General features: G+C 43.3%; 1 long non-coding RNA gene across 1 annotated transcript in view; it reads left to right on the forward strand.

Annotated features, from left to right (window-relative positions):
* LOC102497319 (uncharacterized) overlaps nt 1-21,436 on the forward strand; it is a 66,059-nt gene extending 44,623 nt beyond the window's left edge. Inside the window, exons 2-4 of the long non-coding RNA XR_333367.1 lie at nt 8,732-8,826; nt 12,520-12,589; nt 21,112-21,436. This is a non-coding gene — a long non-coding RNA (uncharacterized LOC102497319). The remainder of the gene's footprint in view (nt 1-8,731; nt 8,827-12,519; nt 12,590-21,111) is intronic.
* The last annotated feature ends 285 nt before the right edge of the window (nt 21,437-21,721 follow it).

Raw genomic sequence — 21,721 nt, forward strand, 5'->3', positions numbered from 1 at the left:
ATTTAAATTCATCCCCTAATCATCATCACAACATACAAAAAGTGGTTTCCCATCCAGAATATACTGCATCGTGGCTTAATCATGTATGTTATCATCAATAATTTTCCATTTCTAGTTTCACACACACACACACACACATACACATATATATACATATTTATATATTTATATATATTTAACCCTATGTCTGACCCTCTGCCCTTTCCCACCCTCTTCTCACACTATCTCTGGTGTCTACAATTGCTTTCCATTCCTTTTCCCTCCATATTTTATTGATCATGCAATTTCTTAAATAATCTGACTACTTTCAATAGCAAGTCCAGCTGGTAATTTCAAGAAAAGCAGTTTTGAATTGGTAAAGAAATTTGCTTAAAACTTAAAGCCTGGAAACAGGTTAGGATTCTGTTCAAATAGTAGGTACATGAACCTATCGACAGCTGAAGACAGGACAAAAATCCTTAAAACCGGACAACAAAGCCTAGAAGAAAATCACCAATGTTTTAGTTAAAAGTCATAAAATGCCGTTTCACCAGTTCAGTCTCATGTACTTAATCTATCTTCGGTTGTGGTTCGATCTTCCCGATTAAATTCTGGAATATAATATTCAATCCAGACTTGTTCCTCTGATTAAGTTGGCCATTTTCTTAGTTTTTGGACTCTTATTTCTGTGTATCTGTATTTAATTTTCCTGGTAGAGCACTCCCTTGAGAACTTCTTGGAGATCTGGTCTGGTGCTGGTAAATTCTTTCAGGTTTTGTTTATCTGAGAATAGTCTTTTCTCTTCTTCCCATATGAAGGATAATCTTGCTGGGTACAGTATTCTTGGTTGAAATTGCTTTTCCCTTAACACTTGGAATATATTTTCCCATTCTTTCCTTGCTCATTGTTTCTGATGAGAGGTTTGATGTTAGCCTGATGGGATATCCTTTGTAGGTAATTTGCTGTTTCTCTCTTGCCAATTTTAGTATCTTGTCTTTGTCTGTGGTTTTGGTCAATCTGTCTATAATGTGTCTTAGAGAAGATCTTCTTGGGTTGATTCTATTTGGGGTCCTTTGTATTTCTTCAGACTGGATCTTTGAATGCCTCTCTAAGTTTGAAAATTTTTCTTGCAGGATTTCACAGAATAAATTACCAATGCCCTTATGAGTCTCTTTGCCTTCTGGGATACCAATTATCCAGATGTTTAGACATTTCATGGTATCCAGTATGTCTCATATTATTCTCATTTTGGGGGCAATTTTCTCAGTCTTCATGGTGGATTTTTCTAGGTCAGCAATTTTATTTTTCTAGGCCAGCAATTTTCTCTTCTATGTTTGAGATTCTATTTTCTGTATATGTCTGCTTTTAATACTTTCAAGGGAGATTTTTGACTCTCTGTGTTACAGCCTTCAGCTCTAACAGGTCCATTTGATTCTTTTTTAAAGTGTGTAATTCCTCTTTTAGATCTTTCTTGCAAAAATCTCCTTACCTCCGAGAACTCGCCATCTCCTTTTTCCTTTCTCTTCTGCAGTTCATCGTCTCTCTTCTCTTCCATCTCTATTAGCTTCGCCATTATGAATATTCTAAATTCTTTATCAGACATTTCCATGATTTCCATTGAACTGTCTGTGGATGAAGAGGAGTTATCCTTTTCCCTGGGAGGAGAGGTAGTTTCTTGCTTTTCCATATTTCTCGTGGCCCTGCAGTGATTTCTAGTCATCTGATGGGTGTTGTGTTTCTTCCTAACTCTTGAAGTTCATTCTGAATGTTCAGGAGTTTGCAGAAAGAGGTGATCTGGAATCTCTTTGCTGTTCCATTGAGATCCCACTCAAGTTTGTGGGCTAGAGGCTGAATTATCAGTAGAAAATCTTCATTTCTTTTTTTTCCTGAAACCATGAGTTCTCAGGAGCCATGGAGGAATCTTCTTCTGAAGGTCTGCCTCTTGCTTCTCCACCCAAGTTTGTGGGCTGGAAGCTGAATTATCAGTAAAAAAAAATCTGCATTTCTATTTTTTCCCTGAAATCACTAGTTCTCAGGAGCCATGGAGTTCCAAAATTTTCTAATTTAGGATAATATTCTGCTTCACAAAAAGAAAGAGAATACTTAAGAAAATGTATGGAAAATACATATTATTCAGAACTTATGCATGGATTTCAAAAACAAAATTATACCAAAGTAAACTCATATTTTAATTCCATTTCCCATGAACTTTTTGAAGTTCTGCCATATAGGTAATTTTATAAACTAATTCTATTAACTCTATAGAATCAACTGAAAAAAAATCTTTAAAAATAAAAGAATGGATTTTAAGAGCTTGGTGGGTATTGAGGAAGCAAGCAGGGAGGAGGCCAAGAGCGCCTAATTTACTGAGGGCCTTTTGTATACCCAGACATCTGCAAGACCTAGAATGGTAGAATGAAAAAGAGTGGAATCTTGGAATCATGCAGACCTGGAAATCAATCTGAAGTCCACCACTTATTAATTATGTGCTGTAGGGGGAGTTACTTAACCTACCTAGCCTCCATATCTTCTATAAAACAGAGATAGCAATGACTATAACAGTTCAATGAATGTATATGTAAACTACCTACCAAGTACCCTTTAAATGATAGACATTCCAGAAATGTTCACTTAATTCTCTTTCACTGTATTTCCCAGGCACGAGATCCTAGATCTGGATAAAAGTTGGAAATCAAGGGACCATCAGTTGGCATATTGGCTATGACGCTGGACTCCCATGTAGTCAATTGTAGTTTGAGTCCTGGACCCGGTGGCTTAAACTCATGCTGGACAAGTGTGTGTGCATGCCCAAGATCCTGAGAGGAGAATGGAGAAGAAGGGATTACAACATGGCCATTCCCCTGGCGGTGATTTCTCGCTTTCTGTCTCTCTGTCTCTCTCTGCCTTTCTGGTGAGCTCATGTGCCCTATAGCAAAAACCTCTCTTTACTGAGGGCCTTTTGTATACCCAGACATCTGCAAGACCTAGAATGGTAGAATGAAAAAGAGTGGAATCTTGGAATCATGCAGACCTGGAAATCAATCTGAAGTCCACCACTTATTAATTATGTGCTGTAGGGGGAGTTACTTAACCTACCTAGCCTCCATATCTTCTATAAAACAGAGATAGCAATGACTATAACAGTTCAATGAATGTATATGTAAACTACCTACCAAGTACCCTTTAAATGATAGACATTCCAGAAATGTTCACTTAATTCTCTTTCACTGTATTTCCCAGGCACGAGATCCTAGATCTGGATAAAAGTTGGAAATCAAGGGACCATCAGTTGGCATATTGGCTATGACGCTGGACTCCCATGTAGTCAATTGTAGTTTGAGTCCTGGACCCGGTGGCTTAAACTCATGCTGGACAAGTGTGTGTGCATGCCCAAGATCCTGAGAGGAGAATGGAGAAGAAGGGATTACAACATGGCCATTCCCCTGGCGGTGATTTCTCGCTTTCTGTCTCTCTGTCTCTCTCTGCCTTTCTGGTGAGCTCATGTGCCCTATAGCAAAAACCTCTCAAAAAAAAAAAAAGTTGGAAATCAAAATATATTGAAATCGAGGTAGTCTTATGTCTGGAGATATAATAAAGTCAGCAACAGTCTCTCTTCCTATAATTATCACCCCACAATATTCCTTCCCAAGATTCATACCTACCTACATCTGCACCTTCAGGCTACCAACACCAGCTTCAGACCTAACTCAATGATTATAAAACTTCAGAGCTAAATGTAAATATGAGTTGAGTTTGCAAAGCCTTTCCCATTGCCACAGCTGTGCCTGTCAGCCAGCTCCTTTACACCTGGCGTCCAACAAGGTGTTGCGACTCTGACACTCAGCTGCTCTACTCCAGCCTGGCTGCTTGTTCTCTTCTGCAAAACCTGCTCAGGCCTTGCTTCCTGCAGCATCCAGACCCTGAACACCACTCCATCTCAGTGCTGTAATTAACCTCCTCTGCATGGTCCCGACTTTCTCCCAATGTCTCTCATGACTCCCCCAATCTTATATATGCCCTTTGGCCCCAGCTCCCTTCCATCTACGCACGGCCATTGCCATCTCCCCTGACACCCTACCCTGGAAGCACTGCTCACCATGGGAGTGTTGTTCCTATCAGATTGCTTCTTTAATCTTTAGAGCACAAAGTGTTTCTCCTATATTTCCATCCCAGGGAATACCTTCAAATGAAAGCTGTGCTATTATTTGCAGCTGTATTCACCACATAGAGTCACAAGTGAGTCCACTTGTGATATTAAATGTCAGTGGATATTAAATTTCTTATCAAGGATGGATAGACCCCACTGTCAGTGTAATTTAGAAATTGCAATAGGCATAAGGCAACAGGATGCGACAGCTTTGCTTTGAGGGAGGAGAAATTTGCAGGACAGGATAGACTGAACTTAATAGTGTATGAAATGGCATTTTGCTGTCATTTTAAGCTTTGTAAGTAGAATCTATAAATATATCTGGGGGGAAATATGCAATAAGGTAAAAACATATATACATTAGAAAATAGAAAAAAAAAGAATTAGACCTTAAAAATGGAAAGAAATCATTAGGTCACCTTGCTTACTTGCCTGTAGCATCGCTCATTCTCGTATGTTTGTCCAGTCTCCTTTTAGATGATCCAAGAGTCTTAACTTCAGGCACTTCAGCCGGAAAACTATTCTGCAACCTAACAAACCTTTAGAATTCGTCAACCCTTCCAGCTCTTCAGCCTAAATTTTCAGTCTCCCAATAGGTCCAAAGGTTTTCTTGGTCTTCCCTGACTGCAACTTTAGAAAGAGAATTTTCACTTCCTCATGAAATCTGTCTTTAAGAACTGGGAGATCTCATTACAGCCAAGATAGGCATTGTGTGGAACTCATTCATGAGACCTCAAGTCCTGATTTTCTTGTTTCCGATATTGCAAATGATCCCGAAGGCCTAAGAATGACGAAATTACATTTTGCTTCCCACTGACCAAATAGTTCAATGAAGCACATAATAAACACTACCAGTTATTAAGTGGCTATTACATGCACAGCATTACACCAGGTGCTCTATATACATTGACTCTCATCTTACAATGACTGTGGGTGGAAGTTACTCATCTCATTCTACTGATGAGAAAACAGAGACTTGTCTAGAGTCTCAAAGCCAGGTGAAGATGTGTCAAGTCCATCTGAAAAGCCTAGTCTATGCCGCTGCTTCCACACCTCTATTGGGGAGTGTTGGTATCTGGTCCAGGGCTCTCTAGATTAAACACATCTCCTGACCCAGGAAGAATGTGAGGATGAGGATGGAGCAGAGCATCTTCCAGGAGACAGACTGGCTCCAAAAGCCCTGGAGAAAAGCTCAGAGCTCCACATATACAGGTCGATCCTGAGGACGGTACTGGCACATGGACCTAACTCCCACGAATGAGGAAGCAAGGCTTTGAGGTCCAGGGCACACCAAGGTATGGCGTGAGGTAAAAACATCCCTGCTTCCCTAAATGTGAGCAGGACAAAAGAACAGAAGCTCCCAGTACACAGTGGCTGGCCTTTCCACAGTGGCTTCAAGGAATTTTAACCCATTCAAAGCTTTGAATGAAGGTCAGAAAAGACAGAACCAGGAGATATAGGGAAGCAGGTGTTACATGGCACCTGAGTCAGAACGTTTCCCTAAACAAGTCCTAAGAGAATTTTAGGACTCATTCCTACAGTCATCTCCATAATCCCAAGTGCCCCAGACTAGCCACAAGGTGGAAAAATGCCACAAGATTCCAAAGCCTTGTTAAATGAAGATGACAAAAAAGGAGGAAATCTGCTCAGGAACGTGTCTCATCAATACTGCCCAACTCCTCAGACTTCAGAACTAATCCAGCATCTCAAATTTTTGACTCTTTCTGGATAAAATGTGCTGACTAGACTCATCACCAGTTTGCTGAGTTTTCTCTCGCATTTGGAGGGAAGTACTAAGAATCATTCGATAAGGCTGTAGCTGCTGATTTGCAGCTGTGTGTCTACTGAGCTAACGACGTGGAAATCTGGACAGGCCTCTGATTTGTTTCCTAGACAAAGGCTATGATGATTAGATTGGCAGTTTTTAAACCTACACACCAATGCAGCTTTTTAATTTCAAAGCAAACTTTAAATTAGAACTTGTATTGAGTATGTAACCAACCTTAGGGATTATCCTAGGCCATTGCTGCATTGCTTGCAGAAATACCTGAGATTGGGTGAATCTAAGTGCATAGAGGTTTATTAGACTCATTCTGGCCATGCAGAAGGTCCAAAGGCATCACAAAATAGCAGAGAACAAGATCTCAAGCAGAGAGGCTGCTCACACATTTCTGCTTATTCTGGTTTCCTTTCTCCTCTTAAAAGCACACCAGAGCTCAGTCATAGGGGCTCTGCCCTAATAACCTACCATACCCAAAGGCTTCTCCCTGGGACATCAAGAAGGAAGGAATTTGTCACCTAACAGCTCTAAAATATAACCAAATTCAAACACCTGAAGTTTTGGGTATCCAAGCTAGCAGGAATAAAGCATTAAAGCAAAGAAAAGAGGAAGGTTAATTAAAAGTCTCCCTATATGAGGAAATGGATTCATTTCCCTCACCTCTTAGAGGTCAGTAAATGTATTTCTAATAAGGGGATGAGGCAGACATGGGCTGGAATCCTAGCTCTGTGACTTAAAATGTATATAACTTCCGTTAGGATATTTCTCTCTCTTGGCACTGCTTCCTCAGCTGAAAACATGGCCGTGCTAATACCAGCTCACACAGTGCTTGTGCAAATTAAGTGACTTGCTTAGCACAGTGTCTTGAGCTTAACAAATGTGGAAACCTGCCTTGGATTAACTGAGCAAAATATAAATTTTTTATTTGAAATGTATCCCCAGATTTTGAGATCCTCATTGCAAAATTTCACATATTTCACCTCCAGAGTAAAACTCAGATATAAAACAAATGAAAAATAGCATGAGATATAGAATTGCTTTTATAACAATTCCAACTATTTTTTGTTAATAGTCTTTAAAAATTAGGTGATTCCTCTCAACCCCCCTCCTCACTCTGTAATTAAAAAGATATTTGTAATATCTTCATCTCCTCCTTTCTGAAAATATCTACCAAACTTCTCTGACTGCTGAAATGTATCCATGTCTGACGTTATTAAGCCAATGAAGCACATTGATGAGAAGTATGATTTGACAATAGACACAGCTGGATTGGAGACTCATTTTTTACACTTTCTAGGTCTGTGACCTGGGTAGTTACACAGTCTAAGCCTCCACTTCCTCATCTACAGTATAGAGAGGTTCTCAAGGTATACATCTTATAGTACTATTTTGAGGATTAAATGAAATAAAGTAACATAACACCTAGTAAATCATGTTCACCATCATTATTATTAGTCAACAATTCATAACGCATGGGACAGCTTATAACGTGTGTGAGTACTTCAAAAAGTTTGTGGGAGATGGAATTAAGGTATGAGCTTATTTTAGTGCAGAAAAACATTAAATCCATCAGTTTTTTTCCATGAACTCTTTTAAGACCCATTGTAATTATACAAGGGCCCTACTCCTAAGACTGGAAGGTGAATTTGATAATACATTCTTCTCAACATTCTATAAGTAAAAAAAGTATATATCCATATAAGGCAAACCACATGGGTAACTTTGAATGCAGAGTCATTATTTTTAGCATTTTATCTTTTAGTTCATACAATGACAGTGATATTTCCCCCTACATGTAAATCACATATAAATGATTGACATTTTATACAATAACTAGGCAATCATCCCATACATTCAGATAGCTTTCTCTTATTTAAAGATGTTTTCATTTCTGGGACCAGCAGTTAGCGTAATGGCTATGTCGCGGAACTCCCATGTAGCCAACCGCAGTTCGAGTCCTGGACCCACCCGGTGGTTTAATCTCACCCTGGGCGCATGTGCGTGTGTGCCCAAGATCCGCAGAGGAGAATGGAGAAGGGATTGCGGCATGGCCATCCCCACTGGGGGGTGATTTCTTGCTTTCTATCTCTCTTTTTGGCGAGCGCGCACACCCTAGAGCAAAAACTTCTCAAAAAGAAAAAAGTTTTCATTTCATATTTATACTTTTAGAATCAAAGATAAAGCAACTACAAATAGCAGTTAACAAAGACATCTAAACATATTCCAATCACTTTATTCATGCCAGACTTTAAATGTCTGTCAAATTTAACCTCGGGCTATTGATAACATTGTCCACACCTAGAACTGCCTCACCATCACACATCTCTGTTGGCCAGTGTTGTAGGGAGTCTTATCTAGGAAACAAAACCCATGAATTTCCAGACCCAAAGGAGAAAAAGATGAACTCTTGCCCTGAAGATAAATCACTTCCTAGCATTTTTCCTTCTCAACTTGTCAAATTTTCCCTGCAGTTTTGGCTGCAACCAGATCTCACACATGTCTGCAGCAGAGATAATCAATTAAACTGATCCCAAATTAAGATGGGAACCAGTGGGTTAGAATTTCTTTGTTGTGACCCATATGCACCATATGATTTTACCGTGGCTGGTAATAACTTCTCTAACATCTAACACACCTTTAGAGCTATCTTTAAAGCAGAAGAGGCCCAATGTAAATTAGGCTGTCATTAAGTAATGCAAGAGAAGTAGAAGCTCACTCCCATGGCTGCTAATGAGGTTGGTAAGCAAGCAGCTGCTGCCTGTCTGATTGCCAGTATTAATCAGTGGAAAGAGTCTGACATATTCATTCTATCTTTCTCTCCTTAGAACATAAATTGCACATAGGCTGGGAACTTTTCTAAAGCAGCAACCAAAGAATGAGTGAAGAAGTGATGACATCTGTTCTCTGCTCATACCCTCAGGTAAGAAAGACAAAAAGACCCCTTCTTCTCACAGGGGCCAGCAGGTGGCATGGTGGTTCACACTGGATTCCCACAGGGCCCACCATGCTTCAAGTCCCAGACCTAACAGCTTGAAAATCACTCCGGTTGCATACGCATGCATGCCCACAATCCTGAGAGGAAAACGGAGGAGAAGGGATTGCAACATGGCCATTCCCCCTAGGGAGTGATTTCTCACTTTCCCTCTCTCTGGTGAGTGCATGTGCCCTATGGCAAAAACCTTACTGACCCCCCAAAAATAAAAGAAAAAGAAAGAGAGAAAGGTAAGAGCTCCTCTCTCACTAGTTGAGCTCGAACCTATGGAAATGTGCTTCTATTTACCAAGTGCTCTGTGCTTACCAGACATCTCATTGGCTTTTCTCCATCTCATTAAAGAACAACTGAACCAGGATCCTTAGTGTCTAAGTCAGCATAAGGCCATCTTCTAGTATAATAGTCTTGGAGTGAAGGATTTGCTTTTGCACAATCCTTGAGTCACAATTATCCATCCTCTATGTCCATTCATCTAATGGTGGATGACTGACTTATTGACTTACAACAAAGTTCACACTTGGACAGCTCTAAATATATGAAAGTTATTACTTCTATTGAGTCGAAGTTGGCTTTCAGGATTTCTACTCTTTTGTACAAGTTCTGTAGTTTCCAATAAAGAGTTTCAGTGAAAAACATGAAAATGTCTCCAAAGATGGGCTTTGATAGGAATCCCTACAATGGGTTTAACTGTTATTTAAAACTACTCATGCACATGGCAGGAAGGTACATACCACACATGAAAGAGATCTGAAGATAGGTAGTAGGGCCCTCAAGCACCAGGCTGGAGTTCTAGGGCAAACTTCTAGTTCCTGACTAAGCCAGCCAAGATTACAGAATCATGAGAAATAGTAAGTTGTTTTAAGATGGTTATTCTTATAAGTTATTTCTGGAGTGTTTCTTATGCAACAGAAAACTGAAGCATGCACTTATACAAAAAGTTTAAACAAAATTTCATAGACCAACTGAAGCCTATTCCTAGGCTTCTTAGAGAGCAATGAGGCAAGGTTAAACTCTAGAATGGAAAACTCCCTGGCCAGTCTTATAAACTTAGGGCTCCATTTCCCAATCTTTGGCCTAAGAAAGAGTCCCTACCATCATGCCTCTCTCTTACAATTCCCTCCAATAAGAATGCCTCTCCCATCTCATTCTTTTTACCACAGCCTAACCTTCAGACCCATATCACATGCGCCTTCCCCTCCCCTAACAGGCCTTTCCTGTCCTCTCATCCAGTGTCACAGCCCACCACTAGCAACAGCCACATGTGGAATCGCATCAGAAAGGCCTCTGTGTACCAGAATCTGGCCCTCGTAGGCCCCAAGAGCATCATCTCACAGCTGCTTCATGGCACCGATAGCCTCCCTTTTACCATGCTGTGTGCATTTTCCAGGTCTACTGAAAGTGCTCTGAGGAGCTCTCACCTGCTCTCTGCATGCCCTGAGTGCCCATTTCCAGTCTTTTCCTTCTCACTCCACCATCAAACTGGTCTGGCTTAGGTTAAATGCCATCAGAATCAGTTTCACAACAGGCTTCATTGATTTGTGGTGAGAAGAAGAGCCATTCTGCCATCAACGAGGTGGTGACTTGGTAATACACCATCAACATTCATAAGCACATCCATGGTGTGGGCTTCAAAAAACATGCCCCTCAGGCACTCAAAGAGATCCAGAAATTTCCATGAAGAAGATAGGGACTCCATATGTGCACATTAATACCAGGTTCAACAAAGCCTTTTGAGCCAAAGGGATAAGGAACGTCCCATACCGTATCCATGTGCAGTTGTCCAGAAAACATAATGAAGATAGCGATTCACCCAACAAGCTCTACATTCTAGTGACCTATGTACTGGTTACTAGTTTAAAAAATCTACAGTCAATGTGGATGAGAACTAACTGCTGATTTTCAACTAAAGTTATAAAACCACACACACACACACACACACACACACACACACACACCCACACAAGCAAAATTCTGGACCAGCAGGTGACATGGAGGTTAAGGTGTCTGGATTCCACATGGACAGCTGTATAGTCTGGGTCCAAGAACTAGTGGCTTGCACATGTGCATACATGCCCAAAATCCTGAGAAGACACTGGAGGAGAAGGGATTGCAGTGTGGTCAGCTCCCCTGGGGGTGATTTCTCTCCCTCTCACTCTCTCTCTCTCTCTCTCTAATGAGCATATACACCCTATAACAAAACTTTTTTTAAAAAGCAAAATTCTAAAATTACCATTATGTAAATGTAAACCTAAGAATTCTTACATTCGAGGGAAAGGCAGTAGTCTCTGTATTGAGAGGCTGTCTTCCCGGTTTCATATCAAGGTCGACACTCCCTTACAACGTTACGCTAGAACGGAGTTCACTAGTCAATTCTATTTCCTTTTCAGCTGAGATTGTTATTTTTGGTCTCAATTCTAAATTAGACAAAACACTGATAGTTTGACCTACCTCTCTTTCCACAATAATGATGGTCGCACCCTTAAAACTGAATGCTCACACAGCACAGTTAGCAGCCTTTCACATCTTGGTTCTGTTTGCTTTGGAAAGACTGAATGGAAAATATAGTCTATGCTTTACTCAAGCTGCTATGCCTCATTCTTGTAGGAAAAAGAGAAGGTGATGTCTGATTTATCCAAACTTGGTTAAAACATCTGGTCTGCTTTTGCCCTCCCACAATGAAGGGTCACAGCTTTATGACAAAAAATAAAAAGGATTATGATACATTGAGCATTTTAATAGGCAATACAATAGAAGGAGAGGACATCTAAAATCTCTATTTATAGTCGAGATGCTATTATTGGCAGGAGTTTTTATGCCAAGAATACAAAGAGTATATGCACCCTGAAGGCTCAGCTGTGCAAATAACGAGAACTAATTTCGATTGAGTTGTTAAATATGTTATCAGACACTTACAGAAATAACTCTTTGGGAAAAGTGGTTATTTAGAAGGTGAAAATGATAAACTCAATCCATGAGAGTTCTGATATCACCCAGGGCATGACCACCTGGGTGAATTGAGGAATGGTACCCAGTTAGCAGAGGGGACGAAGGGTCCATCCATTACACGGCATAGATACTGAGTACACAGGGTAGATCAAGGCAGGCATCAGGTCTCTTTCTTGCAGCCAAGACTGGAACCACTCACAGCTACTGATGATAATGAAGACAAAAAGTGCTTCGAAAATTAATTCCTTTTTGGATTTCAAGGTCAGATTCCTTAGAGGACTTTTCTTCTTTCACATACTCCAAAGGAGGTTCTAGTGAAGGGTCTCAGGAGGGAATTTGGCTCAGTGCCTGCCATTACAGAGAACACATTGACTTCTGAACAATGAAGTGACTTGCCCAGGGCCATACAGCTAATATGTGGCAAAACTTAGATTCCGTCTAATTTCAGAGTTTGGGAACATTAATTAAATTGTAACAAAGTCACTTTCTCTAGATAATTGTTTATTGATCCATGAGAATAAATGAACTTCTGTGACTGGGTGTCCTAGAGGATCTTCAGGCAAGTGGGTGTACTTCAGTCCATCCAACGAATTTCCAAACTTGGCAAACAAATTCCATTACCTGAGCAGACAACCTTCCAACTTATAATCAGTTCTCCTCTGTCTTCTATTATAGTTCTTGCCCATAAAGCACAACAAATAAGAATATTCCTGGGAAAATAACACACCCACCATGTCTACAAAAGGTGAGTAAATAGGATAGCCTTTCAACAGGGAGGATGATGTAAATATTATGAAGTTAGTCGCTGTAATGGGCAAAATTGGGTCTCCCAAAAGATGGTCAAGTCCTAGCCCCCAGTGCCTAAGAATGTGACCTTGTCTGAAAAAGGGTCTGCTGTGGTTTGTGCCCCTACCCCAAAAAATGATGTGTCAAAATTTGCTCCTGGGAACCAGCAGTTAGCATAATGGCTATGTCACTGGACTCCCACGTAGTCGACCGCGGTTCGCGTCCTGGACCTGGTGGCTTAGAACTCACGCCGGGCACGTGTGCGTGCGTGCCTAAGATCCCGAGAGAAGAATGGAGGAGAAGGGATTGCGGCGTGGTCACCCCCCTGCAAGGGGGAGATTACTTGCTTTCTATCTCTCTGTCTCTGTCTGTCTGGCGAGCACACACGCCCTATAGCAAAAACCTCTCAAAAAAAAAAATTTGCTCCTGAAGGTATTAAAGGGTCAACTTAAGCCCTCGTGGGGTTGAAAGATGGGACCTCTGGAAGTGATTAAGTGGTTAGGGAGGGACCCCCATGATTTAGTTCTGGTGAGTTTATAGAGAGAAAGAGAGCAGAAGAGAGGCCTCTTATGGCCAGCTGCTCTGCTCTGCTCTGCTCTGCTCTGCTCTGCTCTGCTCTGCTCTGCTCTCATCTTCCTGATCTGGTCGGGACTCCGCAAGACTCCCATCAAATGCAGCCCAGGACCTCAGACCTCCAAACTCTGAGCTGAGTAACCCTCTATTTTTACAAGTCATCCAACTTTATATATTTTCTGTTATTCGTGTCAAAATGGACTAAAGTAGTGGCTTTGAAGATTATCAAGTTAAGTCGTTAACTTAAGCCATGAGGTTGAGTGAGGTCATTAGGGTGGACCATCGTGCGGTATGATGGGTGTCCTCAGAAGAAAAGGAAATGTGAACAAGCACAGGGAGAGTGCTGTGTGAATATTGGAGTTGTCCTGCCACAAGCCAAGGAACTCCAAAGATTGCAGCAAACCATAGACGCTGAAGGAGAGACCTGAGTCAGTTTCCCCATAGCACTCAATCTGCTGATAATCTTTTTTTTTTTTTTTTTGAGAGGTTTTTGCTATAGGGCATGTGTGTTCACCAGAAAGAGAGAAAGACAGAGAGACAGAAAGTGAGAAATCACCCCCCAGGGGGATGGCCACACCTCAATCTCTTCTCCTCCATTCTCCTCTAGGGATCTTGGGCATGCATGCACATGTGCCAGGCGTGAGTTTAAGCCACCAAGTCTGGGACTCAAACCACTGTCGACTACATGGGAGTCCAGCAACATAGCCATTACACCAACTGCTGGTCCCAGAGACAGAAAATTTCTATGCCACCCAGCAAGTGGTATTTCGTTCAACAACCTGGCAAACAAAGACCATTGCCTCATCTGAAAGGAGAAGATGAACTAGTTGATCTTACTGGCCCTTCCAACCTAGCATCTGTGGTTCCATGTAGGAATAGACTACACGGGGGCTCTGAGTCCACACCTGGTCCTGGAAAACCAGACACGGTGGGGGAAGGGAGTGGGATGTCTCTCTGACAATGAGCAAATATTCATTAAGTACCATGATGGTGAGGTCCTGGGCTGAGAACAAGACAGAAGACACAACCCCCACTGAGGAGGAATTCAAGTTTCCCAGGGAAGTGACCTCTAAACAAGTGATCGCAAATGTGACACTTGCCATGGGTCACAGAGGTGCAGTCAAATCAGATGAGTCTGTGGGAAGGCAGAACCTTCCATAAGCAAGAGAGGCTTATGCAGAAACTGGGGACAGAGGCAAGGAATGAGAACCCGGCAGAGAAAGGGGGTCGAAGCACCACGTGCATGCTCCAGGCAGGACTAGTACAGAACTTGGCTGTCTTTTCTCTAAGGGAAGAGAAGATCTATCCAGATGGACAGAAAGGGGAGAATGGCAGGTTGGCAAGAGAGGAGCAAACACGTCCTCCGATTCAGCAACAGCCACGAGTCACTGAGGGCTGGGGCGCACACTGGCCCGTCCCGGCCACTCCGAGCTGAGGCGGCCCTGTTCATAGAGGAGGCAGCAGAACATCCAGACTCACCCAGTGAGTCACTCCAGACTTGGGAGATCTAGTTAGATTGCTGTTGGGCCTAGTGGTATCCTTTCTCTGCTCTACTTCACTGTTGAACTTAGCAGACTGGAGGCGGCAGTGTGCGCAGGCGTGTGTATTTACTTGAGAGGGCAAAGGAGGCTTCCTCAACGCATTCTGGCTGGGAGTTTCCTGTGAGAGGTGTGTTCTGTGCATCTGCTTATTGGTTTGAAAATAATAAACAACAGTTTGATAAATACCCCAAACTTCACAAAAGGCAAGATTCACAGGGACCAGCAGTCGGCGTAATGGCTATGTTGCTGGACTCCCGTGTAATAGACCATGGTTTGAGTCCCAGACTCACAGCTTAAACTCACACCGGGCGCGTGTGCGTGCGTGCCCAAGATCCTGAGAGGAGAATGGAGGAGAAGGGGTTGTGGCGTGGCCATCCCCCCTGGGGGGTGATTTCTCGCTTTCTGTCTTTCTGTCTCTCTCTGTCTTTCTGGAGAGTGCACGCGCCCTATAGCAAAAACCTCTCCAAAAAAAGAGGGAAAAAAAAAAAAAGGCAAGATTCACAGAAAACAAATCGTATCCTGAAAAATGGTGACAACATTCCACAAGGATTAATCCTGCCTCGCCATCACCTGTCTTTCCTCCCTTGCAGCAATCTGGGCATGAAGGCGTTCAGGTTGCTGGGCTGGGTTTTCCCCACACCAGGACCGCAGTGGCAGCAGGTCATTGTGGCCACCACCCAAGGAACAAGCAGAGGGAAGTCCTAAGGCACCCAGAGTGCACAGACCGAGGTGGAAGGGGATGGTCTGGTGACATGGCTTTCCTTGATCCCAACCACCACCCAGGACAAGGACGGGTAAAGAGATGCGCCCTGACTCCAGCGCGGAGCAGGCTGTGTCCTTGCACCCCTCCGCCCTCACCTCCTGCTCCTCCAGGTCTCAGCTAAAAATAGGAGAGACTCCTACCCGCCAGGCAGTGGACCCCTCCCTGTTCAACGGTAGCTCAACCCTCTGACACAATGCGAGTCATTGTCTATGACAATGTTTATGTCTCTGTCTTGCTGTTCTGTAACCTCCCAAAGGTAGACATACTGTCCCTCCTACTCACTCTGTATCCTCAACACTGGCACAGTGCAAGGCACCCACTAAGTCCTCAGTACGTCTGTGATGATGCCTCCTGCAGGAATTACTTGGTGTAAAACTTCTGTGAGAAAAATCCCAAACGAGGATTAGGACCACCGAAGACCTTCTGCCCAGACTTCACCCTCCGGCCCCCAGATCTAGCCAGGAGCCAGGACAAGCCAATCAGCAGCCATATTCATAAAAAAGGGGGTTTGCTCAGTTCATGGTTTGGAGGTCCAGAGTCCACATGTGGACTCTGCCACTCTGTTCTGCTCTCTCCCTTGTAATATGATTGGGACTCTGTGAGGCATCCACCAAATGTGGACTCGGAACCTCCAAACCATGAACTGAACAAATCCCCATTTTTATGCATCACTCAATTTTATGTATTTTCTGTTTTTTTTTTTTTTTTTGGAAAGGTTTTCACTATAGGACGTGTGCACTCACCAGACAGACAGAGACATAGAGACAGAAAGCGAGAAATCACCCCCCAGGGGGGATGGTCACGCTGCAATCCCTTCTTCATTCTCCTCTCGGGATCCACGCACATGCGCCCAGCATGAGTTTTAAGCCACCGGGTCCGGGACGCGAACCGCGGTCGACTACGTGGGAGTCCAGCGACACAGCCATTACACTAACTGCTGGTTCCCTGTATTTTCTGTTATTAACAACAAAATGGACTAGAACGAAGAGGTACTTTCAGGAAAACTCCCGAATGGGAAGAGCTACTCTTTTTCTCCCTCTTCCTTCTTCTTGTCCAAGAATGTGATTGAATGGCTGGAACTCCAGCAGTCATTGTGGACCATGAGGTAGCCTTTGGAATGGTAGCCAATCGCAACAGAATGAAAAGTAGAGCCTGATGTTCAATTATAGGATCGGTGAGACCAAAAACAAGAACAAGACCACTCCAGTAAAGGACTACAAAGGGACTTATTATAAGGTAAACACATGTGACATCTGTCATATTTCATACTCCATCTCTGCTGCCACCCCAAGCCCCACTCCAAAGCAAGTCAGGGCTTTTTTTCTTTTTCTAAGGTTTTTGCCATAGGACACATGCAGTCACCAGAGAAAGACAGAGAGACGGAAAGTGAGAAACTACCCCCTAGGAAGTATGGTTACACCACAATTCCCTCTCCTCCATTCTCCTCTCAGGATTTTGGGTACCCACTTACATGTGCACAGTGTGATTTTCATGCCTCCAGGCCCAGGACTCAAACTGTGGTCAACCATGTGGGAGTCCAGCACTGTAACCACTACATCACCTGCTGGCCCCAAGCCAGGACTTTTAAAAGGAATTCAGAGGGGCTACACCTTGGGTAGGAGCATGTTTTCTCTGAATTCCTGGAATCAGTATTAAGAACAGTCAGCTGGGTTGGGTAGGAAAACAATTTGTTATACAACTGGACAGGAGCAATGGACGGCAGACAAGAGAGGGTCAGTCTGAAAATAGGGCTGGTCAGCCCACCCCTACATGTGGCTGGGTCTTAGCACTGTAGGCTCACCCTACAGCCTGGAGTGTATAGCCACATATGTTAATGAAAATTTATATATTCAAGTTTATTTTTCATGCTTCTGTTATTGGAAGCCGTTTTCAGGGAAGCTTCTACTGTGTGCTAGGCATTAGGTTAGAAGCAAATCTCCCTCCACCTCCCCCAACCACAACGCACAGGCTGCCAAGAAAGCAAATAGTTCAGATATCTGAGCAAGGCCTGAGACACTGAAGCAATCACAGATAAAGCACAACGACACAAGTATTTCTTCCAAGGAGTTTATAGAAAGGCTTCAGAGGACCCCTAAATTCCGTGAAAAGGTCTCAAATCCAAGCCTTTGTAATAGTTTCTCTCCCACACGAAGGAAGAATGATTTCCCCCCTAAACCTACAAAGCGAGAGCCGGCTTCCCATTGCTTAGTGCGCTTAAGTCCATTTCACCAAAAAATAATTACCTCAAAAACAGTAGGAGTGTTTGTCTTCTCTACCCCACTCGTCAAAAAGTTAGTTCTGAAAACCTGCCTATATTCTTATTTTACTTTTCCTCAGGAAGTCTCATGATAAATGAAATGCCTGTAACCTCAATAAGCTTTGAATCGTGCTGGAAAAATAAAGCTCTTTGTAGTTTCCTAGAAGGTATTTGAATCTGAGACTGTAAATACATAGGCATATATATATATATATATATATATTCCTAGATATTGATGCCCACAGTAAATTGGCCCTTTAGCCAGAATACAGTGAAAATCCTCTCCACCAACAGCAGGCATTCCTATCTTCCTGTGACTGAAGAGAGGATAGACATGGCACAGGCATCGGGGGACAGGTCGCCTGTATGAGAGGTGGTCCTATAAAAGTTTTCTTTAGGGAAGACAAAATCAAATGGCTCTTTTGATCTACAGGGTCTTAAACATTTGACTGAATTCTTTTTTCTTTGCGGAGGGAGGTTTTTGCTATAGGGCATGTGCTCGCCAGAAAGACAGAGACAGACCGAAAGTAAGAAATCATTCCCCAAGGGAGATGGCCACACCGCAATCCCCTCTCCTCCATTCTCCTCTCAGGATCTTGGGCACGCACGTGCATGCACCCAGCGCGGGTTTATCACACCAGGTCCAGGACTCAAACCGCGTCAACTACATGGGAGTTCAGCGACATAGCCATTATGCTAACTGCTGGTCCCAATATTTGACTGAATTCTAAGAAAATCAGGGAACACTTGGGGCTAAGTCTGGGCCTGAATTGCAGCCAGGAGTTGCTAGTGACTTGATCTGCTGCTTTCTGAGCCTCACTCCAGGGTCCCAGGTCCTAGTTCTTAGGGGTCCACCTTAGCATTTCTGCAGCCCGCTCCCCACAATGCACCCAGGCCTGGAAACCATCGACTTTTTAGCTGTTTTCAGTTCAGCACACTTCTTCTGCTCCTTGAGAATTGGTTTGTTTCCATTTTTTTAATCTCTTAAATGTTTTACTCCTTTCTATTTTTTTTCAGTTCCCTCTCTGTCACCTCCCCCATTCTCCACCCTCCTCCCATGCTGTCCCTAGTATCTGCAGTTGCTCTCCATGCCTTCCGGTCTTTCAGTTTCTACAACAGAGTGCCGACATTTGGTATATATGGAGTGGGGACATTCAGTGCCTCTCTTTCATAGTCTAGCTTGTTTCACTTAGCAATAAATTGTCCATATTCCATAGATAAACAACAATTAAATGTAAAATGTACATGTTTAAAAATAAGTAAATAAAATTTGAACTAGAGGTTAACATCTTACAATCAGGAGGTAAGATATAAAAATCTGTGTATTCAGCTTCTTTTCTAATAAATTGGAATATTCTTTTTAACAAATTGCTTTGTCTCTGTGTTTGCAGCAGTTAATAGTTTGAGCACTTGTTCTTTCTTTCACTTTCCAGTGTAGGTCAGAGACCCAAGTGCTGGAGGACAGAGGTGGCTCTGAGTGGAGCTGAGTTTGGCCTGCTGCCCTAGCTGCCCTAGCTCTCCCTGGCCAGGCATTATATATAGTATTATTAATACTAGCATTATATATATATATATATAGTATTATAAGTATTAGATAATATACTGGCATAACTCGCACGGAAGTGGCAGGCCTAGGTTTCAAGCCCAGCTCCTGGCTCTGGAGCCCAGGCCCCATCCCTGCCATGAAGTGTGCCCAATACCTGTACCCAGGAGGCACCGATAAACGGTGGCATTCATTTTAGTGCCATACTCAGACCAAAAGAGATAATCCTTCTATGAAAAATGTTCCCATTAAGAAAACAGACTCAGGGGACCAGCAGTTAGCATAATGGCTATGTCACTGAACTCCCATGTAGTCGACCGCAGTTTGCGTCCCAGATCCGGTGGCTTAAAACTCAAGCCAGGTGTGTGTGCGTGCGTGCCCAAGATCCCAAGAGGAGAATGGAAGAGAAGGGATTGCGTCGTGGCTATTCCCCCTGGAGGGTGATTTCTCGCTTTCTGTCTCTCTGTCTCTCTCTGTCTGGCGACTGCACACGCCCTATAGCAAAAACCTCTAAAAAAAAATTCTTCTTTTGATTAAATAAGTTAATCTGGAATAAAAGAATGCAGTGTCAGAAGTTGACACACTATCAATTAATCATCTGAAAAGTCACAACTTACTTCTCTCCAAAGCAGACTGTTCGTGATGTTCATTCTCTATCAGACATGGCAAGTGAGGTCATGTCCACCAAACTCTCTAGCATTTCTTGGCACTGCAGCAATCCTTCAACTGTGGAATGCCCAGGTCTCAACTGTGTTTACAAGTTTCTAGGGGTACTGTTTGCTTTTATGTTCTGTTGCTATTAAATGATCCTAAGATACTCAATAATGAAAATATAAACAGAAACTAAATACTTATTGCTAAGATGTTGATTGCACCTCATTTGAACAACCACTTTGTTTACTCTAAGTCGAGTATTTTAAATATATAAACTCTGGCTGGCCAAAAAAAAGAAATAAAGTGATTTCAAAATACATTCTTGTTAAAGTATTATGCTATTAATTTCAAATTTACCAATGGAAGTAAGAAGGTTGGAGATGTATTACAAAGCTCTAGTGACGAAATCTTTTGCTTGGTTTGGTCTTCAATCCATGGAACTACGGTTACGGATTCCACTTAAAGGAACCATGTCTCCCAGGACAGTGTGGCTCATCCAAGGCCACCACCCACTGCCACCCACTGAGGCTGTGCTGCCTTCCTCAGTTAGCTGTGGTCCCTCTTACACCCGGATCACACCATTGCTGTGAAGTGGCACCTGTCTCCAATGCCTGGGGTGGTCAAGGGCAAGCCACGTGCCACCCTTGCCCCCCACGGAGGCTGCAGTATGGGCTCCATCTAAAGTCACTAAATGGCATTGACGTAGAGATGACACTAACTATGCCTTGGGTCTCGTGGGTCCCCCTGCTCGACATCGACATGTCAGACCTAGAACTGGTAAGGTCCATTTGGGTTTCTGTCGCGTGCTCAGTGCCGTGTGTGGTGGCCTTACTCAGCCACACCATGGGCATTCGCAGCTCACAGAACAGGAAGCAAACTCAGGAGCAAACCAAGCTGCCCAGAGCAATGAGTTGGGGCAGGTGTTCTCAACCACTCCCCAGTACTGCCTCCCTCACAGAAACTCGGGGATGAGCAGCAACTGCTCGTTGTAGACCAGTGCTGTTGGGGGAGGGGGAGTGGAGTGCGGAATAGAGAACTCGGTGCTGAGGGCTCCTCGCCTGCAGAGTTCCAGCACACGCTGAGACTCCAGGCCTGTCTCCGTAAATGAGATGGTGAACTCGCTGGATCCCTGACCCTCCTTCCATTCTAGGAGCTGCATAGCAGTTGGAGCACCTAGCAACTTCACGGAAATGAAACAAACTTCCACTTCCCCTGGCAAGAAATGATAACTACCATTCAGCAGTCGTTTGCCCAGAAGATCTCGGCCCGCTCCCTGGTCCCCAGCAATCCTGGCAGATAGAAGTTCTGACCCTCACTTCTGGAGGAGCTCAGAGCCTTGATTTCAGCCACACATCTGAGATTCATCGTCTTATTCCTCTGTTTATCACCTTCCAGGGGTTCCCTGGGACTTAAGGATCACGTATGAAGTCCCACACGAAGCCGGCAGGCTCTTAAACTTGAAGACATTTCTCCAAACCCCCTCTCAAAGATGCTTTTATCTTATAGGAATCTACAAAAGTGCCTCACTCACAGAAAAGTGTCCACTCAGGAGGAGCAAGGATTGCCCTGGCTCCATGTCCGTGCCCTGGCTAGGATCCCTGAAGCTTCTGCCCAGTTGCATTCTACAGCCTGGAAGCATGCTTGTGGTTGCTAGCTAGATGTGAAGAATTGTGAGGCCAGCAATAAGAGAAATTAGCATCATCCACATGTCCTAAATCCATTCCTGTTCTTCCTCACCCTCAACACATTCTTTTCAGGTG

Source organism: Tupaia chinensis, unplaced genomic scaffold (genome assembly GCF_000334495.1).
Source record: "Tupaia chinensis unplaced genomic scaffold, TupChi_1.0 Scaffold000046_3, whole genome shotgun sequence".
Lineage (NCBI taxonomy): Eukaryota > Metazoa > Chordata > Mammalia > Scandentia > Tupaiidae > Tupaia > Tupaia belangeri.